A 15900-nucleotide genomic window follows, 5' to 3' on the forward strand; every position below is an offset into this window, starting at 1 on the left:
AGCCATGTCACACGTCTGTCCCCAGTACAGCACTGCCTTAGATCACAGCGCTGTACAGTCTAATTAGACGGCAGTTTCGCCGTCTAACAGTCTCCGAGCGGCGATCGCCACTGGGAGACTGAAGGCGGAGTGGGGCTCTATCATCAGAGCATGGATGCGCACGCGCGCGCTCCCCTGCAATCCCCAGTCCAGTCTATTCATGCCAATCGGCGTGGAGTGGACCTGGAGCTGGTGCCACGTTCACTCCAGTTGGCGTGGAGTGGTCGGCAGGTAGTTAAAATAGCTTATTTTTTAACATATGCCATGTCATACTGAAAAGTATTTGTGTAGTGAAATTAAATTTATTGAGTTAATAAAAAATACTATGCATTATGCATCATAAAAAGATAAGACAGGTGCAAAAATGTGGGCACCCCAATAGAGATACAGAATCAATACTTACCTTATCCTCTGGACCTATAGCCATTTATGAGAGTCTGAATTCTGGGTGGAGGTAATTTTCACCCTTCCTCCATAAAAAACATAGTAAAAGAAGTCGCTCTCTGTAGGATCAGAGGTAGGATAAGAAGTCGCTCTCTGTAGGATCAGAGGTAGGATAAGAAGTCACTCTCTGTAGGATCAGAGGTAGGATAAGAAGTCACTCTGTAGGATCAGAGGTAGGATAAGAAGTCTCTCTCTGAAGGATCAGAGGTAGGATAAGAAGTCGCTCTCTGTAGGATCAGAGGTAGGATAAGAAGTCTCTCTCTGTAGGATCAGAGGTAGGATTAGAAGTCACTCTCTGTAGGATCAGAGGTAGAATAAGAAGTCTTTCTCTGTAGGATCAGAGGTAGGATTAGAAGTCGCTCTCTGTAGGATCAGAGGTAGAATAAGAAGTCTTTCTCTGTAGGATCAGAGGTAGGATTAGAAGTCGCTCTCTGTAGTGATCAGAAGTAGGATAAGAAGTCGCTCTCTGTAGGATCAGAGGTAGGATAAGAAGTCGCTCTCTGTAGGATCACAGGTAGAATAAGAAGTCTTTCTCTGTAGGATCAGAGGTAAGATAAGAAGTCTCTCTCTGTAGGATGTGAGGTAGGATGAGAAGTCACTCTCTGTAGGATCAGAGGTAGGATAAGAAGTCGCTCTCTGTAGGGATCAGAAGTAGGATAACTCTCTGTAGGATCAGCGGTAGGATTAGAAGTCGCTCTCTGTAGGTTCAGAGGTAGGATTAGAAGTCGCTCTCTGTAGGATCAAAGGTAGGATAAGAAGTATTTCTCTGTAGGATCAGATGTATGATTAGAAGTCGCACTCTGTAGGATCAGAGGTAGGATAAGAAGTCACTCTCTGTAGGGATCAGAGGTAGGATAAGAAGCCGCACTCTGTAGGATCAGGGGTAGGATAAGAAGACACTCTCTGTAGGATCAGAGGTAGGATAAGAAGTCGCTCTCTGTAGGGATCAGAGGTAGGATAAGAAGTCACTTTGTAGGATCAGAGGTAGGATAAGAAGCCGCCGCTCTCTGTAGGATCAGAGGTAGGTTAAGAAGTTGCTTTCTGTAGGATCAGAGGTAGGATAAGAAGTCTCTCTCTGTAGGATCAGAGGTAGGATTAGAAGTCGCTCTCTGTAGGGATCAGAGGTAGGCTAAGAAGTCGCTTTCTGTAGGATCAGAGGTAGGATAAAAAGTCACTTTCTGTAGGATCAGAGGTAGGATAAGAAGTCTCTCTCTTTAGGATCAAAGGTAGGATTAGAAGTCGCTTTCTGTAGGATCAGAGGTAGGATAAAAAGTCACTTTCTGTAGGATCAGAGGTAGGATAAGAAGTCTCTCTCTGTAGAATCAGAGGTAGGATTAGAAGTCGTTCTCTGTAGGATCAGAGGTAGGATAAGAAGTCGCTCTCTGTAGGATCAGAGGTAGGATAAGAAGTCGCTCTCTGTAGGATCAGAGGTAGGATAAAAAGTCACTTTCTGTAGGATCAGAGGTAGGATAAGAAGTCACTCTCTGTAGGATCAGAGGTAGGATGAGAAGTCTCTCTCTTTAGGATCAGAGGTAGGATTAGAAGTCGCTTTCTATAGGATCAGAGGTAGGATAAAAAGTCACTTTCTGTAGGATCAGAGGTAGGATAAGAAGTCTCTCTCTGTAGGATCAGAGGTAGGATTAGAAGTCACTCTCTGTAGGATCAGAGGTAGGCTAAGAATTCGCTCTCTGAAGAGATCAGAGGTAGGATAAGAAGTCTCTCTCTGTAGAATCAGAGGTATGATTAGAAGTCGTTCTCTGTAGGATCAGAGGTAGGATAAGAAGTCGTTCTCTGTAGGATCAGAGGTAGGATAAGAAGTCGCTCTCTGTAGGATCAGAGGTAAGATAAAAAGTCACTCTGTAGGATCAGAGGTAGGATAAGAAGTCACTCTCTGTAGGATCAGAGGTAGGATAAGAAGTCACTCTCTGTAGGATCAGAGGTAGGATAAGAAGTCGCTCTCTGTAGGATCAGATGTAGGATAAGAAGTCTCTCTGTAGGATCAGAGTTAGGATAAGAAGTCGCTCTCTGTAGGATCAGAGGAAAAGGATAACACCTCTGCACCAAAGGTGGACAATATACAATGCAATGATATTTAGGTCAACAGAGGCACCAACAGATTTGAATGATAGTTGAATAGAGGTTTTTTTTATACCTGATTAAAGCTTTTCTAATGATAAATGTGGGGAAAAGGTGCCCTGGTGTGGATAAAACTATTAAAAACAGATAAAAGTAAGAAAATGAGGTGGCTTACCTCAGTGACGAAATCCTTGTGTAAATAAAGAAATTGTATTAGCACAGGCAACATGTTTTGCGGGTCTGATCCTCATCAAGCCAATAACAGTCCCAAGTAAAACAAACAGTCTGGCATAGGGAGCCTGTTGAGGCGGGCTCAGACCCGCGAAACGTGTTGACTGCAAATAAAATTTCTTTGTTTACAGAAGGATCTCGCCACTGAGGTAAGCCACCTCATTTTCTTGGTTTTATCTGTGACTTGCGAGGGTTGGAGAAATATGCACTCAGGATATGATAAAACTACATTACAAATTATTTTGATTAAAAGTACATTACAAATTATTTTGAACGTGTCATCATTGAGGAAAGCCACCTCAAACTTTTTCATTTTAGTTGCTTTTAACATACCGTAGTTTTATCATATCTTGGGTGCGTCTTTCTCCTCCTTTGTGGTATGGGGGTGTATCAGCTATAGTGAGTGCAGGGCTTGTGGTATGGGGGTGTATCAGCTATATTGAGTGCAGGGCTTGTGGTATGGGAGTGTATCAGCTATAGTGAGTGCAGTGCTTGTGGTATGGGGGTGTATCAGCTATAGTGAGTGCAGGGCTTGTGGTATGGGAGTGTATCAGCTATAGTGAGTGCAGTGCTTGTGGTATGGGGGTGTATCGGCTATAGTGAGTGCAGGGCTTGTGGTATGGAGGTGTATCAGCTATAGTGAGTGCAGGGCTTGTGGTATGGGAGTGTATCAGCTATAGTAAGAGCAGGGCTTGTGGTATGGAGTGTATCCGCTATAGTGAGTGCAAGGCTTGTGGTATGGGAGTGTATCAGCTATAGTGAGTGCAGGGCTTGTGGTATGGGAGTGTATCAGCTATAGTAAGAGCAGGGCTTGTGGTATGGAGTGTATCCGCTATAGTGAGTGCAAGGCTTGTGGTATGGGAGTGTATCAGCTATAGTGAGTGCAGGGCTTGTGGTATGGGAGTGTATCAGCAATAGTGAGTGCAGTGCTTGTGGTATGGGGGTGTATCGGCTATAGTGAGTGCAGGGCTTGTGGTATGGAGGTGTATCAGCTATAGTGAGTGCAGGGCTTGTGGTATGGGAGTGTATCAGCTATAGTAAGAGCAGGGCTTGTGGTATGGAGTGTATCCGCTATAGTGAGTGCAAGGCTTGTGGTATGGGAGTGTATCAGCTATAGTGAGTGCAGGGCTTGTGGTATGGGAGTGTATCAGCTATAGTGAGTGCAGAGCTTGTGGTATGGAGTGTATCAGCTATAGTGAGTGCGGGGCTTGTGGTATGGGAGTGTATCAGCTATAGTGAGTGCGGGGCTTGTGGTATGGGAGTGTATCAGCTATAGTGAGTGCAGTGCTTGTGGTATGGGAATGTATCAGCTATAGTGAGTGCAGGGCTTGTGGTATGGGAGTGTATCAGCTATAGTGAGTGCTGGGCTTGCGGTATGGGAGTGTATCAGCTATAGTGAGTGCAGGGCTTGTGGTATGGGAGTGTATCAGCTATAGTGAGTGCAGGGCTTGTGGTATGGGAGTGTATCAGCTATAGTGAGTGCAGGGCTTGTGGTATGGGAGTGTATCAGCTATAGTGAGTGCAGGGCTTGTGGTATGGGAGTGTATCGGCTATAGTAAGTGCAGAGCTTGCGGTATGGGAGTGTATCAGCTATAGTGAGTGCAGGGCTTCTGGTATGGGAGCGTATAAGCTATAGTGAGTGCAGGGCTTGTGGTATGGGAGTGTATCAGCTATAGTGAGTGCAGGGCTTGCGGTATGGGAGTGTATCAGCTATATTGAGTGCAGGGCTTGGGGTATGGAGGTGAATCAGCTATAGTGAGTGCAGTGCTTGTGGTATGGGGGTGTATCAGCTATAGTGAGTGCAGGGCTTGTGGTATGGGAGTGTATCAGCTATAGTGAGTGCAGGGCTTGTGGTATGGGAGTGTATCAGCTATAGTGAGTGCAGTGCTTGTGGTATGGGAGTGTATCAGCTATAGTGAGTGCAGGGCTTGTGGTATGGGAGTGTATCAGTTATAGTGAGTGCAGGGCTTGTGGTATGGGAGTGCATAGGCTATAGTGAGTGCAGGGCTTGTGTTATGAGAATGTATCAGCTATAGTGAGTGCAGGGCTTGTGGTATGGGAGTGTATCAGCTATAGTGAGTGCAGGGCTTGTGGTATGGGAGTGTATCAGTTATAGTAAGTGCAGGGCTTGTGGTATGGGAGTGCATAGGCTTTAGTGAGTGCAGGGCTTATGGTATGGGAGTGTATCAGCTATAGTGAGTGCAGGGCTTGTGGTATGGGAGTGTATCAGCTATAGCGAGTGCAGAGCTTGTGGTATGGGAGTGTATCTGCTATAGTGAGTGCAGGGCTTGTGGTATGGGAGTGTATCAGCTATAGTGAGTGCAGGGCTTGTGGTATGGGAGTGTATCAGCTATAGTGAGTGCAGGGCTTGTGGTATGGGAGTGTATCTGCTATAGTGAGTGCAGGGCTTGTGGTATGGGAGTGTATCAGCTATAGTGAGTGCAGGTCCTGTGGTATGGGAATGTGTCAGCTATAGTGAGTGCAGGGCTTGTGGTATGGGAGTGTATCAGCTATAGCGAGTGCAGGGCTTGTGGTATGGGAGTGTATCTGCTATAGTGAGTGCAGGGATTGTGGTATGGGAGTGTATCAGCTATAGTGAGTGCAGGGCTTGTGGTATGGGAGTGTATCAGCTATAGTGAGTGCAGGGCTTGTGGTATGGGAGTGTATCTGCTATAGTGAGTGCAGGGCTTGTGGTATGGGAGTGTATCAGCTATAGTGAGTGCAGGTCCTGTGGTATGGGAATGTGTCAGCTATAGTGAGTGCAGGGCTTGTGGTATGGGAGTGTATCAGCTATAGTGAGTGCATGGCTTGTAGTATGGGAGTGCTATAGTGAGTGCTAGCTATGTAGAGATGCCCATATTTACAGTATCAAAAAGCAGGAAGGCTATTGGCTGGTCTTCTCCATTACTGTCATACAGGGAAAATATCCCAGTTTATACCGAGCACAGCTCAAAGGAAAACCAGAGCTCGCTCAGGGATTTTGCACACCAAAAAGTGATTGCACTTCTTGATTTTGGAGTGATTTTATACATTTTTTTAGGAAGCAATTTCAAAAACGATTTTCAGAGCACTTTTGATTCTTGTTTTATCTATATATATTTATAAAATCAGATGTATGTGTCTGTGTGTGTAATAAGTATGTATGTATGTGCTGCGATCATGCGAAAACGGCTTGACCGATTTGAACTAAACTTGGTATACAGATCCCTTACTACCTGGGATGATATGTTCTGGGGGTCTCGCGTCCCCTGCACACCTGGGGGGAGCTACAAACAGCCAATCAGATTTCACCCCTTTATGTCAATGGAAAAAATGTAAAAGGCTGCCATTCTCACAGTAATCAAGCCAGAGTCCCCACACTTGGCACAGTTGGTCACTTGGTGACCGAGGTTACAAATCCAGAAAAAGTTGGCGGAGCATAAAACAGCCAATCAAATTTCAGCCATTCATTTTTAATGGAAAAATGTAAACTGCAGCCATTCTTACACTGTTGGGTTGCTGGGTTCTCAAACGTGTCACACTTGGCCACTGGGTGAATGAGATTAAGATTCAGGGAAGTGGGTGGAGCCTACAACAGCCAATCAAAAGTCACCTATTGATTTTCAAGGGGAATATTTAAACTGTTGCCATTCTTAAAACTGTTTATGGCAGAGGCTTCAGACTTGCTACAGTTGGTCATTGGGTGACTGGGGTCCAAATTCACTAAAGGGATGGGGCCACAAACAGCCAATCAGATTTCCTTGCTTGATAAACTGCTTCCATTCACACATTTTTGATGTCAGGAACCAAAAAGCTCACAAACTTGGTCATTGAGTGACTGTGTGTTCAGGTTGCAGAAAGTGGGCGGAGCTTAAAACAAATTTCGCTGGAAAATATAAACTGCAGCCATTCTTACACTGTTAATGGCAGGGTTCCCAAACTTGACACAGTTGCCCACTGAGTGACTATAATTAATATTTAGAAAGTAGGTGGAGCCTACAACAGCCAATCAAAATTCACCTATTGAATTTTTCAAAGGGAATATTTACATTGCTACCATTCTTACACTGTTAATGGCAGAGGCCTCAAAGTCAGTCATTGGGTGACTGGGGTCTAAGTTCACTAAATTGGGTGGAGCCACAAACAGCCAATGAGATTTGTTAGATTGATTTCAGCCATTCCGTTATTGGCAGGGTTTTCAAACTTGACACAGTTGGTCACTGACATGACTGGGATTAATATTCAAGAAAGTGGGTGGAGTCTACAACAGCCAATCAATATTCACCTATTGATTTTCAAGGGGAATATTTACATTGCTACCATTCTTATACTTTTAAAGGCAAATGCCTCAAATCTGGTACAGTCAGTCACTGGGAGACTGGGGTTTAAATTCTGAAAAAAGGGGGGGGGGGGGCTACAAACAGCTAATAAGATTTGTTTAATTTCAATGGAAAAATGCAACTTATTAATGCCAAGGACCCCAAAGCTCATAAAATTGGTCTTTGAGTGACTGTATGTCAAGGTTAGAAACAGTGGGTGGAGCCAAAAACAACTAACTTTTTAAATGGGAAAATATAAACTGCAGCCATTCTTACATTGTTAATGTCAGGGTTCTCAAACTTGACACAGTGGGTCACTGGGTGTATGGGATTAATATTCAGAAAAGTAGATGGAGCTACAACAGCCAATCAAAATGCACCTATTTATTTTCATGGGGAATATTGAAACTGCTGCCATTCTTACACTGTTAATGACAGAGGCCTCAAACCTGCTGCAGTCAGTCATTAAGTGACTGGGGTTTAAATTCACTAAAGGGGCAGAGCCACAAACAGCCAATCAGATTTATTTGCTGGATAAACTGCTTCCATTCACACAATTTTGATGCCAGGAACCCAAAAGCTCACTAACTTATTATTATTGAGTGATTGTGTGCCAAGGTTACAAAAAACTGGGTGGAGTCAAAAACAGACTTCCTTGGAAAAATATAAACTGCAGCCCTTCTTCACTGTTAATGGCAGGGTTATCAAACTTTGCACAGTTGGTTACTGGGTGACTGGGATGCATATTCAGAAAAGTGGGTGGAGCCGAGAAAAGCCCATCAATATTCATCTGTTGATTTTCAAGGTAATTGTAATGATCCGCTCTGCTGTCTGCACAGGCAGACAGCTGTTTGACCATTCCTTAAGTCTGAAGGCTGCAGGTCTCTGGAAAAGAGACCTGTCTTTGCTTTGCAAGCTTCAGACTTGCTCTGCTACTGAGGAATTTGCATACATTTGTCATGCAAATTGACTAGCTACCTCCTTTAAAGGCTGGCAGTATAAATACCATGTTCTCCCAGGATCCTTTGCTGGTCATGAAGGTTTGTTCCTGCAAACACTCCCAGAGTGTCAGCCTTGCTGTCGTTTGTTAAGATTATCTTAGAGTAATTCCTTGGGACTGCACTAGGCATTCCCATTAGTGCAGTCAGGTTGTATTATCTGTATTGTCTGTTCTGTCTTGTCTTGTCCTTGCGATTGCACTGTCGCCAGCGGTTGGCGATGGTGAATCGTTTGGTCCAGAACCTGGATCGCACTTGCCCTAGCGTTAGTGGCAGTGGATCTCTCTAGTCTATGTCTTGGAGTTTTACCGTAGCGGCGGTTGCTACTGGTTACTCCTTCTGTCTGTCTTGCCGTGTGGATCGCACTCGCTCTGGCGGAAAGAGCAGTGGATCCTGCTAGGCCTGTTTCTGTACTTGGATCACACTTGCTCTGGTGGAAAAGAGCAGTGGATCCTGCTAGCTCTGTTTCTCTACTTGGATCACACTTGCTCTGGTGGAAAAGAGCAGTGGATCCTGCTAGTTCTGTTTCTCTACTTGGTTCACACTTTCTCTACTTCGTTCACACTTGCTCTGGTGGAAAAGAGCAGTGGATCCTGCTAGCTCTGTTTCTCTACTTGGATCACACTTGCTCTGGTGGAAAAGAGCAGTGGATCCTGCTAGCTCTGTTTCTCTGAATAAAGGGTTTGGAGGGCGCTTGTGTAGGTTATCCTATAATGTCCGTTTCACCCGCTGCTAACCAATTAAATGTGAAGCTCCCACTTCACCACACATAAGAATGAAGTAATTTAAATCAAAAACAGGTTGCGCTGGGTTACTATGTTGCTGTATGTCAACACTAATACATGTATAAGTATCTGTAATCAGATCATATATGGGTCATTGATTAATAAAAAATATACTTTAATGTTTTGTTGCAAATAAATTTCCTTATTCCATAAACATGAAAACTTCTCAATAAGCATAAAATTCACAATCCAGCACATATATGTACATAATTATCAAATTTCCAGAAGATCTTCCTACGTACACTCACTCATTCATACTCAGACCATCCAATGTGTGCAAAAATTGCTTATATATAAAAAGCTTATATATAAAAAATGGGCCGAAAAAATTGTGGTACCACTCTGAGCAGGTAAAAAAAGGGGAAGGAAATTTCTATTTAGAGGAAACCATACTTGTATTAAATTCATAAAAGATATATATATGTTTATAGTAATTTCCTCCAATGAGCGGTTTAAAGGTTTTCTGAGGTAGATCTCAAGGTGCAGTACTGCAATCGGAGCAGTTCTAAGTAAGCACTTCTATTGTGCTAGGATATTTTAACCGCAATGGAGCTTCTAATCCAGTATGCAATGTTCGTTCAATAGTTCCCTCCGTGATTGGGACAGTTCTATAATTAACTCCGTAATTGGAACAGTTCAGGGGGTACTCACACTTCCCATTAAGTATCAGGTATTCCACCCTTCAACAGGTCAGAGCTCCGGCCGGTAGCTTGAAAGCCTGTGTCCGTAGTATCCGTCAGTAGTGTCCGCTCAATCCCTCCGTGCAGTTCTACTATGTGTTTCAATGGCGGCGAACAGTACTTCCGGGTTGCGGTCTGTTCACTTCCGGGTGACGTCACCTGCGCCTCGTAGCTGTTGTTGTTAGGTCGCCTGGTTACCACTATTGCGTGGTTGTCGGTCTAAAGGCCAAATTAGACTTGTCCAGGTTCAGATAACACCAATAGTGTAACAACTCTAAGCGTGAGACACATACAAAAAGTGGGCTAACGCGTTTCAGCGGTCTCGGCCGCCTTTCTCAAAGCCAGTCTCTTATCATGTTTATGGAATAAGGAAATTTATTTGCAACAAAACATTAAAGTATATTTTTTATTAATCAATGACCCATATATGATCTGATTACCGATACTTATACATGTATTAGTGTTGACATACAGCAACATAGTAACCCAGCGCAACCTGTTTTTGATTTAAATAGCTCTGTTTCTCTACTTGGTTCACACTTGCTCTGGTGGAAAAGAGCAGTGGATCCTGCTAGCTATGTTTCTGTACTTGGTTCACACTCGCTCTGGCGGAAAGAGCAGTGGATCCTTCCTGTCCTGTCCCTGAACCCGGATCACACTCGCTCTGGTGGAAGAGCGGTGGATCTTATCTGACCTATTCCTGTTGTTCGTTCGTCTGTCTGTCTGGAGCAGACGCCTGAGGTAAGGCAGCCGTTTAGCAAGCGTTTCTGTTATTTGTTTGTTTGTGGTCATTTGTTAGTCAGGGTGGCGTGCTTGTCTCTGTTGCGCTTATCGTGCGGAGATCGCACCGTAAACGCGCTTGTCACTGTTGCGCCTAATGCGTGGTGACCGCGTTTAGGTATTGCATTTGTTATTTTCTTTGTCATTCTCATTGTATGATTTGCTGTGCCTTTCGCTCTACTCCTGTGTTTAACCTTTACTCTGTCTTGTGTCACTGTTGGCAATCGCCACTCTTGCGATTGCGTTCACACTTTGGTTTTCACTGTTGTATGTCGACCGCCGCCGGGCGGCGACTAGATTGGTAGACATACATACATTCTGTCTCTGTGCTCTCTCCCTCGTGAGAAACGATCCTGCTCCGTATTGCCCCATTACATACAATCCTTATCTGGCATCTGTGGCTGTGCAGAGGATCTGTTCCTCTGCACTCCACAGCTCCATCTGCCGGTTGGAATTCCTCTCTACGGGTGCATCCGCACCTTAGCTGGGTTCTCTTATCCAAACGTTTGTGGAGGATTTCCGTGCTGTCGGCGCGCAGGTTGTGCGCTGACCACGGAGATAATTCCACAAGCGTTACAGTATGACCAGCCAAACCGAAATTCCCAGTGTAGAGGGAATTTCCGATTTGTACATTTTTGTAGAATTTGGTTCCTATATCTTTAAGAGCTTCAAAAGACTAGACTCTGAAACCAATGAAGACTTCCTTGCTGATTGTGTGAGATTTTTGCTGAATCCTACCTTTCAACGTACTGACCCGTCCACGTCAGCTCTCCAATTTGCTTATACGCTATTACAAGGAGATCTGTTTGTGTGGGCTTATGAGATACTGAAAAGCAACTCCTGGGAGGATAATCTTTATCAGCTTCTTACATTGATTTCCCACTGGTTTGAGCTACCTTGTTTGCCACCCATGCTTGATTAGTGTGTATCTGCTGATCAGTCAGCTGTTCTATCCCTTTCATGCAAAACCATTCAGTGTGATAATAAATACAGTAACCGCTCCCTGGTATCTAGACAACAGCCACCTGTAGCGGCTGAAACTAAAAAGAGGAAATCTAGCAAAGCTTCCCAGCAGAAGAATCCGTTGCCCATGGCAACTACAAATAAAGAAGTTATTTCTGTAAAGTCTGAAATGTGTAAAACACTTGGGTGTGATGAATTCAGAGAGACTTCGCAGTCTCGGGTGTTGTTGCCCCAGGCTAAAGCATATGTGGAGCCTATGATAGGCAGAGTTATTTGGTATATTAAAGGTGTAAGAAAATCTATGCTCGTTTCTGATCCCAAACCCTGTGAGTGTTTCTTTGATACAGAGTTGTTTGAACCACCATTCACTCCATGGGAGGTTGGGGCTTTGATGGAAGAGTTTGAATTTGGTTGAAAGGCATTTTGCGATTTTTACATCGCAAAAAGCGAGGTGATTCTTAATGCTTGTGTTGAGTCGGTGTACGCTTTGATTGGATCTGATGAGTGTGACGAATGTTTTGTGGATCCGCTGATTTACGTGTGGCAGACGATTTTGGATGAATTGCACACACACCAACCAATTGACTCCAATAAAGCTGTCTGATGAATGTTCCTGTCTTTCTGGGGTAAAGCAAGTGAGTTTAGACCCTTTGCGATCGGAAATGAATGGGTGTACTACAGTGGTGGACACTTGTGTGAATTCTGAAAGATTCTTTCCTGTTTCTGTGGAATGTGAATCTGTGCAATCTATTGCCTGTATCTCAGGCGTTTCTGCAGATTGTGATCAACATAAATGTGTCAATTTTGTCAAAGAGATGTTGGATCCCTTGTCAATGAAAAACAGATATTTTTCTCTCAGTAATTCTTTAAGACCTTCCATCTATGATCCTGCTATGGGGAAAATTCCTAAACTATGCAGCATCAAAAGTAATATTAATAAAGTTTATCCTGTTGTTGTCGCAACTTCTTCTGCAAATGAATCTATGTCTCACTCTGTTCACACCTGTAAAGGCCCGTTGCCTGATGACAGTTGCTCCAGTGTTTCTGTCCTGAACACCTTGCAGTCTGGTCCACAGATTGCGGAAGTTTGCGCTTTAGAAGCGTCAGTTTCTCAACCTAAAATGATCTTGGATTCATAAATTTTGCGTTCTGACTCCTCGGATTCGACATTGTTAGCCGAATCTAAGGGTGAGACAGCACTTTGATGTTCTGGAGGTCTCCGAGTTGCTCCCAAACGGTGCAGAACTTTTAGGAGGTGCCTCCTGCCACGTAGGGCCACCTGAAGTATTGCCCACCTCAGTAGGCATCGCTGCTATATTGACTACTTTTGCAGCTCTTGGGGAGCTTCAGTCATGCGTAGTCAATGATGAGTGTTGGTTAGACCCAGGCTAGGTGCAATGCACCAGCAGAGGGCAATTCCCACCGGCAGATGGCGCTGTGGAGTGCAGACGAGCACAGCCTCTGCACGGCTACAAATGCCAGATGGGAATTGTACAGATCTAAGACAATGCAGGGCTGAACAGCCCTTAAAGAGAAAGAGCACAGATACAGGATGAATGCGTGTACACCAATCTATTCGCCACCCAGCGACGGCGAACACACATCAGCAGAAACAAAAGCAAGACCGCAATCGCAGAGAATATCGATTGCCAAGAGACACCAGACAGAAAAGGACAGGGCACGAGAGGAGCAAAAGGACAACAAACAACGAGAAATAACGAAAACAACAAACGCTAGCTAAACGCAAACACCGCACTCATTCGCAACAGCGAACGCGTTTACAGCGCGGTCTCCGAACGAAAAGCGCAACAGAGACAAGCACGCCACCCTGACTGACCAAAGACAGACAAACACGAAAAGAGAGAACGCGAGCGCTTGCTTAACGGTTACCTACAGCAAGCGTTCGTATCAGACAAGACAGACAAACGGAAAACAGGAATAAGAGAGGAAAGATCCACTGCTCTTTCCGTCAGAGCGAGTGCGATCCGGGTTCAGGAACAGGCTAGGAAAGATCCACTGCTCTTTCCGCCAGAGCGAGTGCGATCCAGGTTCAGGAACAGGTTAGGAAAGATCCACTGCTCTTTCCGCCAGAGCGAGTGCGATCCGGGTACAGGAACAGGCTAGGAAAGATCCACTGCTCTTTCCGCCAGAGCGAGTGCGATCCGGGTACAGGAACAGGATAGCAGATCAGAAGGATCCACAGCCGCTTCCACTAGGGGCCAGTGCAATCCAAACACGACAGACAGATGAGGTAGCCGGTAGCAACCGCTGCTCCAGCTTACACTCCAAGAACATAGATTCGAAGGATCCACAGCCGCTACCGCTAGAGGCTAGTGCGATCCAAACAAGACAGACAGATGAACAGAAGGGGCTACCAGTAGCAACAGCTGCTCTGGTTAGCACCCCAGACAGACAGAACGATTTCCTGACGACCACCGTTGGCGGCAGGACAATCACAGCAGAGAGGCAATACAGACAAAACAGATAGCAACCTAACTGCACTAGGGAAGCTGCCTAGTGCAGTCCCAAGAATTACTCTAAGATAATTTTAACAAGCAATAGCACGGCTGACACTCAAGGAGTGTTTCAACAAACCATGAAGGATGACCAGCAAAGGACTGTGGGAAAACATGGCTTTTATACTGCCAGCCTACAAAGGAGGCAGCTAGGTGATTTGCATAACCAATGTATGCAAATTCCTCAGTAGCAGAGCAGATCAGAAACTTGCAAAGGAAAGACAGGTCTCTCTTCCAGAGACCTGCAGCCCACAGACTAGAGGAATGGTCAAACAGCTGTCTGCCTGTAGGATCAGCATCAGAAAAGAAAAAACAGTTGAATCAGGCACTGCCGTAATTACTGATTTAATGGTGTTTCTGATTGTGAATAAAATCACCATTGCTGTATCAAAAATTGTGACATTCAAAAAGGTAGGTGCAAAACATCATCATCTGTTGAAAAATCATCATGTGCAAACATCTTGTGCATTCAAACAGTTGCAAGAGGAGGATGTCCTACCAGTGCTGGTCGTAATGGAAAAATCTACGCTTACGGATCATTACGCGTAATTTTACGCTATTACGCATTACGCAATTACGGTTACGGTGTAGGAAATTATCTACGGTTCATCACTGTAATTACGCGTTAACTTACGCTGTTACGCGTAAGGATACCGTAATGTAGGCGCTTACGCTACGATGTTATGCGTAGTGCCGTAATACCCATTAATGCGTACTTTTTGACGCATACGGACGATGTGTACGCAATAGCCGTCAATGTGACAGCTATTGCGTACACATCATTCATATGCGTCAAAACGTACGCTTATACTGAAGGGCGGGAGAAGATACTACTGGTTGCTTAGGATGTTGACTGATTGGCTACTCTTAGAAAAGGGGAGTTTTTACGTTAGTAATTACGCGTAAAATTACGCGTAAGTCTTCGTAAAATTACGCATACCTAGCAATTACGGTAGACAGCGTAATTACGATACCACTTAACTGCTTACGCGGAAATAATTACGCGTAAGACCGTAAGTTACGCGTAGCGCTTACGCGTAAATTTACATTGAATTACGATGCGTAATTACACTCATGCGTAATTTCGGCCCAGCACTGTGTCCTACTATATCAAAGGTGGCGGTGGTGGGTGCAGGGCAAAAACAGTAGCCTAACGGCCGTTTCGCACGGCGGTGCTTCTTCCGAGGCTGATCCACCTGAAGTGGATCAGCCTCGGAAGAAGCACCGCCGCGCGAAACGGCCCTTAGGCTACCGTTTTTGCCCTGCACCCACCACCGCCACCTTTGATATGGTAGGACATCCTCCTCTTGCAACTGTTTGAATGCACAAGATGTTTGCACATGACGATTTTTCTACAGATGATGATGTTTTGTACCTACCTTTTTGAATGTCACAATTTTTGATACAGCAATGGTGATTTTATTCACAATCAGAAACACCTTTAAATCAGTAATTACTGCAGTGCCTGATTCAACTGTTTTTTCTTTTCTGATGCTGATCCTATGTGTATGTTTCGCTATTTAAGTCATGAGCACGCAGTATTTGGTACAATATCAAGGTGGTTTTTAGAACATCCGTCCATCCTCTCTCCCAGTCACACGGCTAGAGACTCTGTAGTGCCGGCAACCTATCACTTTTTGATTTGAGCTGTCTGCCTGTGCAGCCAGCTGAGCGGATCATTACAGTACCCCCCCCCTCCCTCTAGGGACAGATTCCAGACGTCTCTCAAAACTGGTATTTCCACAAAACTCTAACTGAAGACTCATGAAGGTCGGGACAGCCCGACAAGGCCCAATTCCAGAGTCAGTCCACCCGAAACCGACCTCATCGGAAGCAGAAGCCACCGAAACATGCCCATCAGTACTACAAGTCTCAGCGTAACACCCATCAGGACTGTGAATGCCAGAGAAGAAGCCATCGACACCCTCCAGACAATACCCACCACCTTCCAGGGAGCGTCCGAAAATACCAAACCTGCCACAATACCTGTTCGAAAGTGTCCCTTTCAACACAAAAGCCACTGTTGATCTTATCCAGGGTACCAAGCAAAATTTCTCCCGGAATCTCCCAGAACCCTTTGAAGCTCCGCA

Source organism: Hyperolius riggenbachi, chromosome 10 (assembly GCF_040937935.1).
Source record: "Hyperolius riggenbachi isolate aHypRig1 chromosome 10, aHypRig1.pri, whole genome shotgun sequence".
Taxonomy (NCBI): Eukaryota; Metazoa; Chordata; class Amphibia; order Anura; family Hyperoliidae; genus Hyperolius; species Hyperolius riggenbachi.